The following is a 13486-nucleotide window of genomic DNA, read 5'->3' as shown; positions in this document are numbered from 1 at the left end:
AATTTTTCTTAATGACTTGAAACAAATGAGAACAAAAATACAACATACAAAAAAATCACTGGGACAAGGAAAAAGCAATAAACAGGACAATTTATAGCACCAAATGCACACATCAAAGAAGAAAGCATTAAAATAAACACCTTAATACATCAACTTCAGCAGTTAGAATAACACTAGCAAAACAAACCATCAGACGCTAGAAAAGATTAGAGCAGAAATAAATGAATTCAAAATTTTTAAAACTAGAAAAAAATAAACAAGAAATAATTTCCTCAAAGGGATTAACAAAATAGATAAACCACTGGCAAATCTAACAAAGAAAAAGAAGGAAAGTAAATATTATAAATGAGAAATGAAAACAGAGTGGGTGCCCACCTTCCTGATGCGATCACTGAAGACAAATGTGTGCATAAGCAAAGGTGGTGAGGAAGGCTGATGGTGCCCGACTATCAAAAGATGTAGCGTCTGGGGTCTTAAAGGCTTGAAGATAAACAAGCGGCCAACTGGCTCAGAAGCAGCAAAGCCCACATGGAAGAAGCACAGCAGCATGTGACCACAAGCTGTCGAAGGGATCAGGTATCAAGCATAAAAGAACAAAAAAATCATATCATTGTATAGGTTGGTGTGTGCAGAGTGGAGACTCAAGGCTCATCGGTGGGCAAGTGAACACCCCCTTACTGAGGGGTTGTGGGGAGGAGACAAGCCAATCGGGGTGCAGAGTAGCAACGATAAAACATATAACTTTCCTCTAGTTCTTTAATGCTTCCTCTCCCCCACTATCATGATCCCAATTCTACCTTACAAATCTGGCTGGACCGGAGGATGTACATTGGTATGGATAGCAACTGGAAACACAGGGAATCCAGTACAGATGACTCCTTCAGGACCAGTGGTGAGAGGGGCGATGCCTGGAGGGTGAAGGGAATGTGGGGTAGAAAGGGGGAACCAATTACAAGAATCTAAGTACTGCCTCCTCCCTGGAGGATGGGCAGCAGAGAAGAGGGCGGAGGGGAACATCGGACAGGGTAACTTATGACAAAACTATAATAATTTATGAACTATGAAGGGTTCATGAGGGAGCGGGAGTGGGGAGGGAGGGGGGAAATGAGCAACTGATATTAGGGGCTAGAGTGGGAGGCAAATGTTTTGAGAATGATGAGGGCAACAAATGTGCATATGTGCTTGACACAGTGGATGTATGTATGGATTGTGATGAGAATTGTACAAGCCCCCAATAAAATAATTTTAAAAAAAAGAAATGAAAACGGGTGGTATCATAACTGAGCCAACCAAAATATTATGAAAACTGTATTCAGATAAATTTGAAAACCTCGAATAGGTAAATATATTACCCACTGAAACCAACACAGACTGATGTACAAAACCTAAACAGATCGATGAAACAAGAACAGATATGATCATTTAAAAATTCCCAATATCAAAAACTCCAGACCAGATGGTTTTACTGGGAAATTTTATCAAGCATTTAGAGGAGAATTAATAACAATCCTCCGTGAACTATCTTAGAATATAGAAAAAGGACATTATACTACCAAACTCATTTTATGAAGCAAGTATAACTTTGATGCCTAAAGCAGACAAACATCATCCTCGATAAAAGCACTTAACAGGAATGTTGTTGTTAAGTGCAACTGAGTCTAACCCACAGCGACCTTATACACCAAAGAATGACACACTGCCTGGTGCTGCGCCATCCTCCCAATTTTGCTCATGTTCAAGCCTACCATTGCAGCCACAGTGCCAATTCGTTTCTTGGAGGGCCTACTTTACCAAACTTCTACCCTTCTCTAGGGACTGGTCTCTTCTGACAACATGTCCAAAGTATGTAAGATGAGCTCTGGCCATCCCTGCCTCTATGGAGTACTCTGATCTTATTTCTATCTTGGAGGTGCTTGTATTTTTAGCAGTCCGTGGTACTTTCAATACAATTCTTGAGCACTATGATTCAAATACATCAATTCTTCTTTGGTCTTCCTTATTCAACGTCCAACTTTCATATGCATATAAGGCAATGGAAAATACCATGGCTTGGGTCATGCACACGCTAGTCCTCAAAGTAACATCCTTGCTCTTCAATACTCGAAAGAGGTCTCGTGCAGTAGAATGACCTAATGCAATTCATTTTTTGATCTCCTGACTGCTGTTTCTAAGAGTATTGATTGTGGACCCAAAGAAGACAAACTCAACAACTTCAACTGTTTCTCCATTTCTCGTGATATTACCCATTGGTCCAGTTGTGAGGATTTGGACTTCTTTACATTGAGTTGCAATCCATACTGAAAGCTGTAATCCTTAATCTCCATCAGCAAGCACTTCGAGTCCTCCTCACTTTCAGCAAGCAAAGTTGTGTCATTTGCAAATCTCAGGTTAAGAAGCTTTCCTCTAATGCTGATGCCACACTCGTTCATATAATCCAGCTTCTCTGAAGATTTGCTAAGCATACAGATATAACCCTATAACGCCTGAATTTTTAATTTCAGGAAAAAAATATTTGTTTTTATTCTTTACTTTCATAGTTATCAAAATGTATATTAATATATACATTTAATTAAATGTTATGAAAACACCGCGCTTGGCATTATAGGGTTAAGTATGGTGAGAGAATACAACCTTGTCACACCTTTACTGATTTTAAACCATGCCACATTCCCTTGTTCCATTCACACACTGCCTCATGGTCCATGTACAAATTCTGCATGTGCACGATGAAGTGTTCCGGAATTCCCATTCTTCTCGAGGTTATACACCATTTATTATGATCCACACAGCCGAATCCCTTGGCATAGTCAAGATCCATCTGACATCAGTAAAGATATCCCATGTTCTTTTGAATCCACCCTCAATCTATGGCAAGCTCACTGTCAATGCACTGCTATAACTGTTGGATGATCTTCAGCAAAATTTTACTTACATGTGATACCCATGATTTTTCTATAATTTGAACATGGTGATGGGTCATTTTTCTTTCGAATGGTACAAAACTGAATCTCTTCCAGTCAGTTGGTCAACTGACACTTCAAATTTTCTGGCAGTGATGAGTGCTTGTTGAAGCATTTCAATTGGCATTCTATTAATTCCTGTAGCCTTGGTTTGGGCTAATGGTTTCAGTGCTGCTTGACCTTCCTTCAGCATCCTGAGTTCTTGCTATCTCCTAAAATGATGGAATGTTAACTAGTTATTTTAGGTACAGTGACTTGTACATTCTTTCCATCTTCTCTTGATGCTTCCTGCAGTATTCAATATGTTACGCCCATAGAATCTTTCAAGATTACAAGTTGAGATCTGAATTTCTTCTTGAGTTCTTTCAGTTTAAGATATGCTGATCATGTTGTTCCCTTTTGTTTTTCTAATTCTAGGTCTTTGCTCATTTAGTTACCATAACTCCGTGTTCTCAAGGTGCCCTTTGAAATTTTCTGTTTAGCTTTTACTACATCATTTCTTACATTCGCTTTAGCTACTATACAATTAAGAGCAAGTTTCTGACATTTTCTTTCCTGTCTTTTTAATGATCTATTCCTTTCTTCATGAATATGTCCTTGATGTCCTCCTACATCAAGTTTTATGTCATTAGTGCTCAATGCATCATATCTCTTTTGTTCTTGAGCTGGTCTCAAAATTCAGGTGGGATAGATTTGAGGTCATATTTTGGCTTTTATGGACTTGTTTTCATTTTCTTCAGCTTTAACCTGAACTTACATATGAGCAATTGATGCTATGTTCTATAGTCATCCCAACCTGGCTATAGCTGCTAATATTGAGCTTCTCCATCATCCCTTCGCACATATGTATTCAATGTGATTTCAATATATTTCCTATGGAAAAGTCCATGTGTGTAGTCATCTTTTGTATTGTTGAAAAACGGTACTTGCTATTAAGAACTCGTTAGTTTTACAAAATTCCATCATACAACCTCCAGCTTCATTTCTATCACCTAGTCTTTTTCCACTACTGTTACTTTCTGTTTGCTTCCAACTTTTGCATTCTGACCACTGATAATTAACAATGCATCTTGTTTGCATGTTTGATAAATTTCTGACTGAAATTGCTGGTAGAATTCTTCAATTTCTTCACTAGCTTTTGTGGTTGGTGCATATATTTTAATCATGGTTGTATTGATTGTAGTTCCTTGAAGACAGGTAGATAAACATAATTCTATCACAGAGCATTGTGCTTCATGACTGACTTTGAAATGTCCTTTTTGACAATAAATGCCCCACCATTCCTCTTCTTTGTATTATTCCCAGCATGGTAAATCATGATTTTCTAATTCAAAATCACCAATACCAGTCCACTTCAGCTCACTAATGCCTAGGATATTGATCTTCATGCATTCCATTTCCTTTTCCTAGATTCATACTTCACACATTCCAAGTTCCAATCATTAGCAAATTGTTGCAGCTATTTCTCCTTACCTTGAGTTGTGCCACATCAGCAAAGGAATAGCCTGTAGGTTCCATTCCCACAGGCTTTGCCCAACTCACAATACTTGGTCAACCCCACTCCAAGAAATCAGCTCCTCATTAACATTTCGAGTGCCCTCCAACCAGAGGGGCCCATCCTCTGCACTGTCTCTGACAATGTTCTGTTTCCATTCACTGGGCCTTCAGTACCTGACCATGTTTGTTTGTTTGTGTCCTGGCCATGATTAGAAGCTTTCCATAAGGTTTTCAGCAGCTTCTTCTTACAAAGTGGAGAGCAGAGTTCTTCTTCATTGTCTGTTCTTAGTCTGGAAGTTTTACTGAAACCTGTTCACTTTGGGTGACCCTGCAAGCGACATAACTTCCAGCATCATAGGGAAATCCCTTGACATAATAAGGCCATATTTGTGAAACCAACAGTTTGCATTTCACTTAATGGAGATAAATTGAAAATATTTCCCTTTTGAATGGAATTAGGCAGGGCTGTCCTTTATCACTCTTATTGAATAGCCCTGGAAGTCTTAGCCAGAGCTATTAGACAGCCAAAATATATTAAAAGCATCCAAGAAGAAACAAAATTCTCTTTATTTGCAGGTGGCATAAACCTATATATACAAAACCTCAAAGAATTGATTTAAAAATTACTGAGACTATTTAAAAATTTGGCAATGTAGCAGGCTCCAAGATCAATGTACAAAAATCAGTTGGATTCTTGACATTAAGTATGATTCTAAAAAGGAAATTAAAGGTTATCAGTACAGTAACAATCCAAAAGATAAAACACTTAACAATAAATCTTTCAAGAGTCACAAAAGACTTATACAAAGAAAACGATAAAGCATTTGAACAAGAAACGAAAAGAGACTCACACAAACGCAAGAATGTTCCATGATCAGGCATAGGAAGACTTACTATAGTGAAAAGGTCAATATTACGAAAAGCACTCTATAAATTCAACGGAATTCCAATCCAAGACCTAACACAATTCTTCAGAAAGAAATGGAAAAACTAATGACCAACGTTATATAGAAAGGAGGGATATCCAGGATAAACAAAACACTACTAAAAAACAAAGTAGACAAGTTTTCACTCCCAGATTTAAAAATGGATCACACAGCCGTGGTAATCAAAACAACTGCGTATTGGTTGTTGTTGTTAGGCGCCATTGAGTCAGTTCCAACCCATGGAAACCCTATGTGCAGCAGAACGCCGACCAACAGCAACAATATGTACATAGTGAAGGCTGTAATTCTTGATTTTCATCAGCGAGTGCTTCAAGTCCTCCTGCATTCCGCAGGTTGTTTACAAGCCTTCTTCCAACCGTGATGCAGCATTCTTCTTCATGTAATCCGATTATTGATATGATAGATATGTAGACCAATAGACTAGAACAGATATTAAAATCCAGAAATTCAACCAACCACCTCTGGACACCTGATCTTTGATAAAGTACTGAGACATCGTAAGTGAGGAAGAGATAGTCTCTTCAATAAATGGTGCTGGAAAAATTGGATCTCTACCTTTCAAAGAATGAAACAGGACCCACCTCTCCCACCATGTATAAAACAAACCCAAGATGGATTAAAGACCTAAGCATAAACCTTAAAACCATAAGGATAATCAATGAAAAATTAAGGACCCTAGCACAAGCTATAAACATACAACCAAACATAATGAAAAGCACCCACAACTGAAGAAGACAAAATAGAGGACTAAGGCCTTCCAAATTTTTGACATTTATATACATCAAAAGACTTCAACAAAAGAGGAGAATCCATAGATTGGAGGGAAAAAAGGAGTAAAAAGGAGAATCCATAGATTGGAGGGAAAAAATTGTCCACAATGATTTATCAGATAAAGGGTTAATATAAAAATCTGTAGAAAACTGTAACACAATTAATAGAAACCTAATAAAAAACAGACACAAAACATGAATAGGTGACCTATTAAAGATGACATCCAGGCAACCAACAATCATATGAAGAAATGCTCACGTTCATTAGCCAAAAGGGAAACAAAATAAAGTAACAATGAGATGTTACTTCATACCAACACTCCTAGCAAAATTCAAAAAAGCAGAAAACAAATGCTGGAGAGGATGTAGAGGGAAAGGAACCCTGAAAACATCGCTGGTGGGATGGCAGAATGGTACAACCACTGTGGAAAACGATGAGTCTGTCAAACACCTCATGATATGGACACAACTGGAAGACATTGTGACACTGTTATTATAAAGGAAAACACAAAATAAAAATTGTTTTCACTCCAAAGGAAAAGACCTTAAAGACTACTAGACCAAGGATGGAAGACACAAGGGCAAGGAGGGTAGGTGGGAAAAGAAAAAGAAAAAAAGGAAGAAAAAGAAACCACATATACAGGCTTATTAAAATAAAATTTTAAAATAACAAAGCAGTCAAAAGTCTGAGCCTTATTGAAAAATCCCTTTCTCAACTCTTTGTTTGCTATTAGCTCTTCATACTAAGTTTTTAAAATAATCTATATTTCCCATCTCCATTCTCTATAATCTCACTAATTAATTTAATAAACTCCAGCTTCCACCATTTTCCCAAAACGGTACACTTAATTATTATACCCAATCGCTTTCTCTTTATCAAATTCAATAGGCAAAAGTAAAAAAAAATTTTTAAGAGATTCCTAACGTGTTTCATGCAACCTTTAGAAGCATTTGAAGTATAACTTCCTTTTGAAATGATCCTGTTTTGGCTTACATGATATTTTCTCATTTCTATACATTTCTTAGCACTTAAGAATTTCCTTTTCCTAAAAGAATCTACGTATACCTCCTCCCTGGGGGATGGACAGCAAAGAGGACGGGGGAAGACGTTGGACCATGTAACATATGACAAAATAATAATAATTTATGAATTATGAAGGATTCATGAGGGATGGGGGAGTGGAGAGGGAGGGGAAAAATGAGCAGCCGATATTAAGGGCTCAAGTAGAAAGCAAATGTTTTGAGAATGATGATGGCAACAAATGTACATATGAGATTGACACAATGGTTGTATGTATGGATTGTGATAAGAATTGTATGAGCCCCCAATAAAATGATTTTTTTTTAATTTCCTTTTCCAAAATAATAATAATAACTTCCTTTTCCAGCCAGAAAAGGTCTTGTGTAGATCCTAGATCCAATACTACTGTCAGTCAGTAAACTTCCTATGTGGTGTTAGCCAAAGGATTCTGTTAGCTCCTATGACAACAACTACGTCTCCTACATACATACCCAAACCACAAATTCTATAGTATATATTCCAACCAAGACTTTTCAAGGATAACACTATTTCCAAAATTAAGTATGGTTTCCCCCAAAATTTCCTCCTCTTCATTCCGTCTCAGTATACTTAAGCAATACATGTTGAACCAAATAAAAATCAAATTCACCCTATTTCCCCCCACTCATAATTATTGAATCTTGTATCTACCTCTGAAATATTTCTGCAATTAACTTATTACCGTATCCCTACAGACACTTTTTAGACACCTATCTGTAATTTTAGTTATTACAAAAACCTCCTAACCTGTCTTTCTACATCAAGCCTCAGTTTTCCTCCATCCCTTGTGAATTCCATTCTCTACACAGAGCTTCCGAAACTGTGTATCGCATAGACCATATGGGGTTGGGTAACCGAATGTGAGGGCTACAAAAATTTTGGCAACAGTGAAAGGTTTCTGAATGCACAACAACCAAACACTAATTCAAAAATCAAAAACACAATGAGTACGAGATATTTTTGGCAGTGCTTGTCCATGTTGCAAATTTCTTGGATGAAAAGGGGTCACAAGTGGAAAAAGTTTAGGAAACCCTGCTCTGTAATAGAATGATCTTTCTAAAATGACAACTTAATCATGTTTCTTTCCTGATTAAAATCCCGAAACCTTTAATTATATAAAGGAAAAAAGATCTACAATCCATAGAACAGCACACATGCCTTTGAGAACATACCTGTGAAAGCCAATGCTCTAGCTATAAAAAACAGTTCCCTTTCTAAAATCATACCTTTGTCCAATTTACCCTGATTTCAATTTCTTTCTCCCCATTTTCTGCCTCAGTCATGCCTAGGCCTTCCTAAATTGTAATGATATATAGTGCCTGACATATAAACCAAAACCCAACAAGGTGCCATACAGTGTTTGCAATCCCATGTGTGTCAGATCAGAACTGTGCCTCATAGGGTTTTCTTTCTTTTTGTTTAAATCATTTTATTGGGGGTTCATACAGCTCTTATCACAATCCACACATACATCAATTGTGTAAAGCACATTTGTACATTCGTTACCCTCATCATTCTCAAAACACCCGCTATCCACGTAAGCCCCTGGCATCAGCTCCTCATTTCCCTCCTCCCTCCCCACCCCCCCTAATCTCATGAACCCTTGATAATTTATAAATTATTATTTTGTCATATCTTACACTGTCTGACGTCTCCCTACAACCACTTTTCTGTTGTCCGTCCCCCAGGGAGGAGGTTATATGTGGATCCTTGTAATTGGTTCCCCCTTTCTACCGCACCTTCCCTCCACCCTCCCGGTATTGCCACTCTCACCACTGGTCCTGAAGGGACATCTGTCCTGGATTCCCTGTGTTTCCAGTTCCTATCTGTACCAGTGTACATCCTCTGGTCTAGCCAGATTTGTAAGGTAGAATTGGGATCATGGTAGGGTGGGGTGGGGTGGAGCACTTAACTAGAGGAAAGTTGTATGTTTCATCGTTGCTAACCTGCACCCTGACTGGCTCCTCTCCTCCGAGACCCTTGCTTCATGGGGTTTTCAATGGTTAAGATCTTTCTGAAGGAAGTTGCCAAACCTTTTCTCCAAAGTGCCTCTCTGAGAGTATGCAAACCAACAAACCTTTGATTAGTGGCCCAATACTTGACCATTTGCACTAGCCAGGGTCAGGGTCTCAGTAGGGGGTTAAAATGGATTCATCAATGTCTTGTCTCAATGCTTCTGTTTGCTACAGGATGAAACTGCAATGACTTCAAAGGCATACAAACATTCATAATCTGGTCTCCACCTATCTCCCCAGTTTCATATCTTGCCACCATCCTGCACTCCAGCTAACTATACAAACTCGTTGCAGACCCTACAACTCCCTATATAATTTTAAACTCCCAGGCTCACGCTGTTCTATCTTCCTAAATGCCCATCCTTTTTATGCCTGTGCAGTTGTTTTCAACACTTAGTAGATGTACTCTTGTTACCACCTCTTCATCCCTCTTCTCCTCCTTAGAGAAAATGACCACTGCTTCCTTTTACACTCACGAGATCCCTACATTTTTTGTAATCAAAGCAATCTTTAAATTGTATCATACTTCCCCCAATAAAATGATTTTTTTAATGTAATATACTTGCTGACAGTTAAAGTAAGGGAGAGAGGTTTACCACCCTGAAGGCAGGGATGCTGAGTATTCTTGATCTGGCATGGTACCTGCTCTATAATTCCTCTTTTTATAATAATCTGAAGTTTTCCTTGTCCCTGGTTACATATACTAACATATGCTTCTATCAGGGATTTTCCTTCAAAAATGAAGAAATAAACTTTCAGGTTATGTTCTGGACTCAATCTTCCCTTGCTTAGCAAACAACTATACATACATACAGATGTGTACAAGTTAAAATCCACTGCCATCGAGTGAATTCTGACCTATTGGGATCCTATCCAGGGTTTCCAAGATTATAAATATTTAAAGAAGCAGACAGCCTCTTCTTTCCCCCTTGGAGTAGAGTAGTTGGTGGGTTTCAGAGGTTAGCAGCCCAACACCAAACTCATAGCACCATACCAATTAAAATAAATGTATACTGTTTTAACAGCTTTATTTTTTTAACAACTTCATCCAGATATACGATAGTTCAATCGGATCAAGAATTGTACAATCATTATCACAATTTTCGAACATTTTCTTTTTCCTTGTACTAATTATTTGTGTAATTATTTTTAATTGTGGCAAATATATATACAACAAAACATCCTCCAATTCAACAATTCTGCATGTATAATTCAGTGCCACTGATTATACTCTTCATGTTTTACAACCATTTTTTATATCCTTTTCCAAATGACTCTACCACCATTAACATAAACTCAATATCCCCTAAGCAAAAACTCTTCCTCCTTCACCCATGGTAACCATTGGTCAGGTTTAGTTTCTTCTTTTTTTTTTTTTAGTATTTTTCTTGATATAATATTCACATATCATACACACTTCCATGGTTAAATCGCTTTTTAAAAGAGTTGTATATACATCATTAAAATCAATTCTAGTGCTCCCTCCCTGCTAATGTGTACTTTCTGATGCCTTTCTAAATTAAAGAAGTGGTTCCTATAAGATCGATAATTAGAAATATTTTGATAGCAAATTATATTACAGTTTAATGCTTTGTTAACAAGATATATTGTGAATGAATTACTTCTCCATGGTAACTATTAAATTAGCCTACCTGACTTGGCTCTCTGGGTCACGTTGAAAAGTAGGAACTAATCTACTTTCTACCTGTTCCTACTGCCAATACACCTTACACTAAAACTGCTCATTTTCAGGAGAACACCAGGAACTCTGGTGGTATAATGGGTTTATGTGCTGGCTGCTAATGACTAGGTCCAGTTGGAAACCACCAGCCACTGAGTGGGAGAATGAGTAAGCTTTCTACTCCCATAAAGATTTAGTCTCTGAAACCTGCAGGGACAGTTTGTCCTGTAGGCTCACTGTGAGTCAGAATTTACTCCGTGTCAGTGAGTTTGGTTGGATTTTACTCAGACAGGAATTAGGAAATCACCAAGGCAATTTGACGGAAAGCGAGGCTACCTTTGTCATTCATGGTCCCGCTGATGTGCTGCTATAGGGAGCTCTGAAGAGTTTGCATTGACTCAAGACCAATGAGTTTTTGGTTTGCCATAGTGAGTACCAAACCAAAAGTGGGCTTATCTCATGTTAGGTGCCATCGAAACCATGCCAACATATGGTTTGCACATGGAGCTGTACTACAAAGGGTTGGGGCTGTGCCCTTTCTATCAGGCCTGTCCTCAGAGGCATCTTCCAGGTAGGTCTGAAGTGTCAACGAAATCGAACGCTTAATCATTTTCACCATTCCCTGGTCTACTACTTATTGCCACTTAAATCTTTTTTGCATAACTGCTCAAGCATAATGGAATGCTCCTCAAAGTACAGCAGCATTAGAATATGCCCACTCCACTAAACGAAAAGTTCAGTATAGGTTTTTATCAGCGTGCTACTGCAATATTCATTCTTTTATAAGCCCACTCAAAATACCACGAATTAAGAATATTTCACTATATTCAAGAAGTCTCCAAGGTCTTAAAGGAAACATGCTTGCTCAAAAGGGATAATCTGGAGAAATGAATTTCAAAACTTCCGCCCAGTTTGATTCAGGTAAGGCTGGAGTGTGGATTATTTCGTAAAGCCAGTTTCACGCTCAAGAATACACAATAGAAAAAGAAAGAGAGAGAGAGAGAGAGAAACCAACCTCAATGAAGAGTATTTGGGTAAATGCTTACTTGCAAAACAGTGGTGAGAAGTATTCTCAACTCCAGCTCTGTCAATCCGCCCCCCCACACGCACACACCCTCAAACTTGAACTAAGTACTCAGCAGACCCCCAGGGGTTCAGTGCCGGCGTGGGAACCACGGAGAACCCTGTCCTAGTCCCTGGAGGCAGGACTGGAGGTACAACAATATTTGATGGTGATGATACCCGCTCTCCTGGGCCCTGGAGAATCAGGGGTGCTCACTTTCTAACTCCTCCAGTCCCCGCGAACACTGAATCACGAATTCAGATCCCATCGCGGGGGGCTGTCCGGGAAGTGGGATACGCCGGCACCAAGCAAGTGGGGGGACCGGGGAACCCAGCACCACAGACAGCCACGCCCCCAGCCCCCAATTCCAAGAGGAGAGCGGCGGAAGCCGCGCCCGGCACGCTGCCTGTCAGCCTCGGAGAGAGGCCGGGGCCGTGCGGGACCCCTCGGCTCGCGAGGGGCACGCAGCAATTCGGCACGCGACCGCTCCACGCGACTGACCTGGGAGAGCTGCCGCGCGGCCGCCCGCTCCGCCGCAGCCACCGCCTCCGCGCGCTCACGCGGCCGTCCCAGCCACCGTAGCCGCCTCCCGCGCGGCGCCCCCGGCCGACCCCGGGAGCCCCATGCCGACCCCGCCCAGCCGCCGCCTGTTTACAATGACTGAGACCGACCCGGACGGGCCCGCCCTGTGCGCAGGCGCATTGCCTCCCCCCGCGCAGCCGGTTTCCCGGGTCCCGGTCGCCTGTGGAATGACTGCTAACGCCGTGAAGGGCAAACGCCCGTAGCCTCGCGCGGGGCACGCCGGGAGTAGTAGTTCTCGCACCGCCGACCTTCTGTCTTCACGGGGCTTCGCCGAGGGAAAGTACACTACAACACCCAGGAAGGGCCGCGCCCGCTGAAGCCCTGGAGCTCCCGTCGGGGACAGAGGTACACGCGAAAGCGCGCGCCGTGCTAGGATTGTGCCGACGCCTGCGCAGTGCGGCTGGTGGGCGTCAGGGTGGGCTGTTCCTTCGCCCTTAAAGGTACTCGTGAAGATGCTCTGGGACAGCGCTTGGGGTGATCTTGGAAGAAGAAACAGCCTTTCTTTCCACGCTCTGAAAACTCTGCCTTCAGCTCCCGAAGCTCGGGTCTTTTGTGCCCTCGTGCGTCAGTTAGCTTGACCAGTTAAAGGAGCCTGGGAGGTTGGGCAGCTAAGTAGGCCTTCAACTGGATGGGAAATCTTTTTGCATTGGGTGGGAACCTTCACTTGGGGGTTTAGAAAAAGGAAGCGCCGAGGGCCAGTGGGGGACCACCCACAAAATTCCTAAATTAAGTGTTGACGGAGCCAACAGAATTGCTAGGCCTTTTTGAAAAATTATTTCTTTAATCGTTTTATTAGGGGCTCTTACAGCTCTTATCACAACCCAAACATACATCAATTGTGTAAAGCCCATTTGTACATTCATTGCCCTCATCGTTCTCGAAACATTTGCTCTCCACCTAAGCGCCCCCCC

At 40.6% G+C, this 13486-nt stretch overlaps 1 protein-coding gene across 1 annotated transcript in view; it reads right to left on the bottom strand.

Annotated features, from left to right (window-relative positions):
* Positions 1–12676, bottom strand: part of RALBP1 (ralA binding protein 1) — a 70815-nt gene extending 58139 nt beyond the window's left edge. Inside the window, exon 1 of the mRNA XM_004714096.3 lies at positions 12495–12676. The gene's annotated coding sequence lies outside the window, so the exon portion shown is untranslated. The remainder of the gene's footprint in view (positions 1–12494) is intronic.
* Between the last annotated feature and the right edge of the window lie 810 nt (positions 12677–13486).

This window comes from Echinops telfairi, unplaced genomic scaffold (assembly GCF_000313985.2).
Source record: "Echinops telfairi isolate 266 unplaced genomic scaffold, ASM31398v2 ScPeMD7_24;HRSCAF=84, whole genome shotgun sequence".
NCBI classification, from domain to species: domain Eukaryota; kingdom Metazoa; phylum Chordata; class Mammalia; order Afrosoricida; family Tenrecidae; genus Echinops; species Echinops telfairi.
The sequence above is the reverse complement of the archived record's forward strand: the minus strand, read 5'-3'. Positions and strand labels throughout refer to the sequence as shown.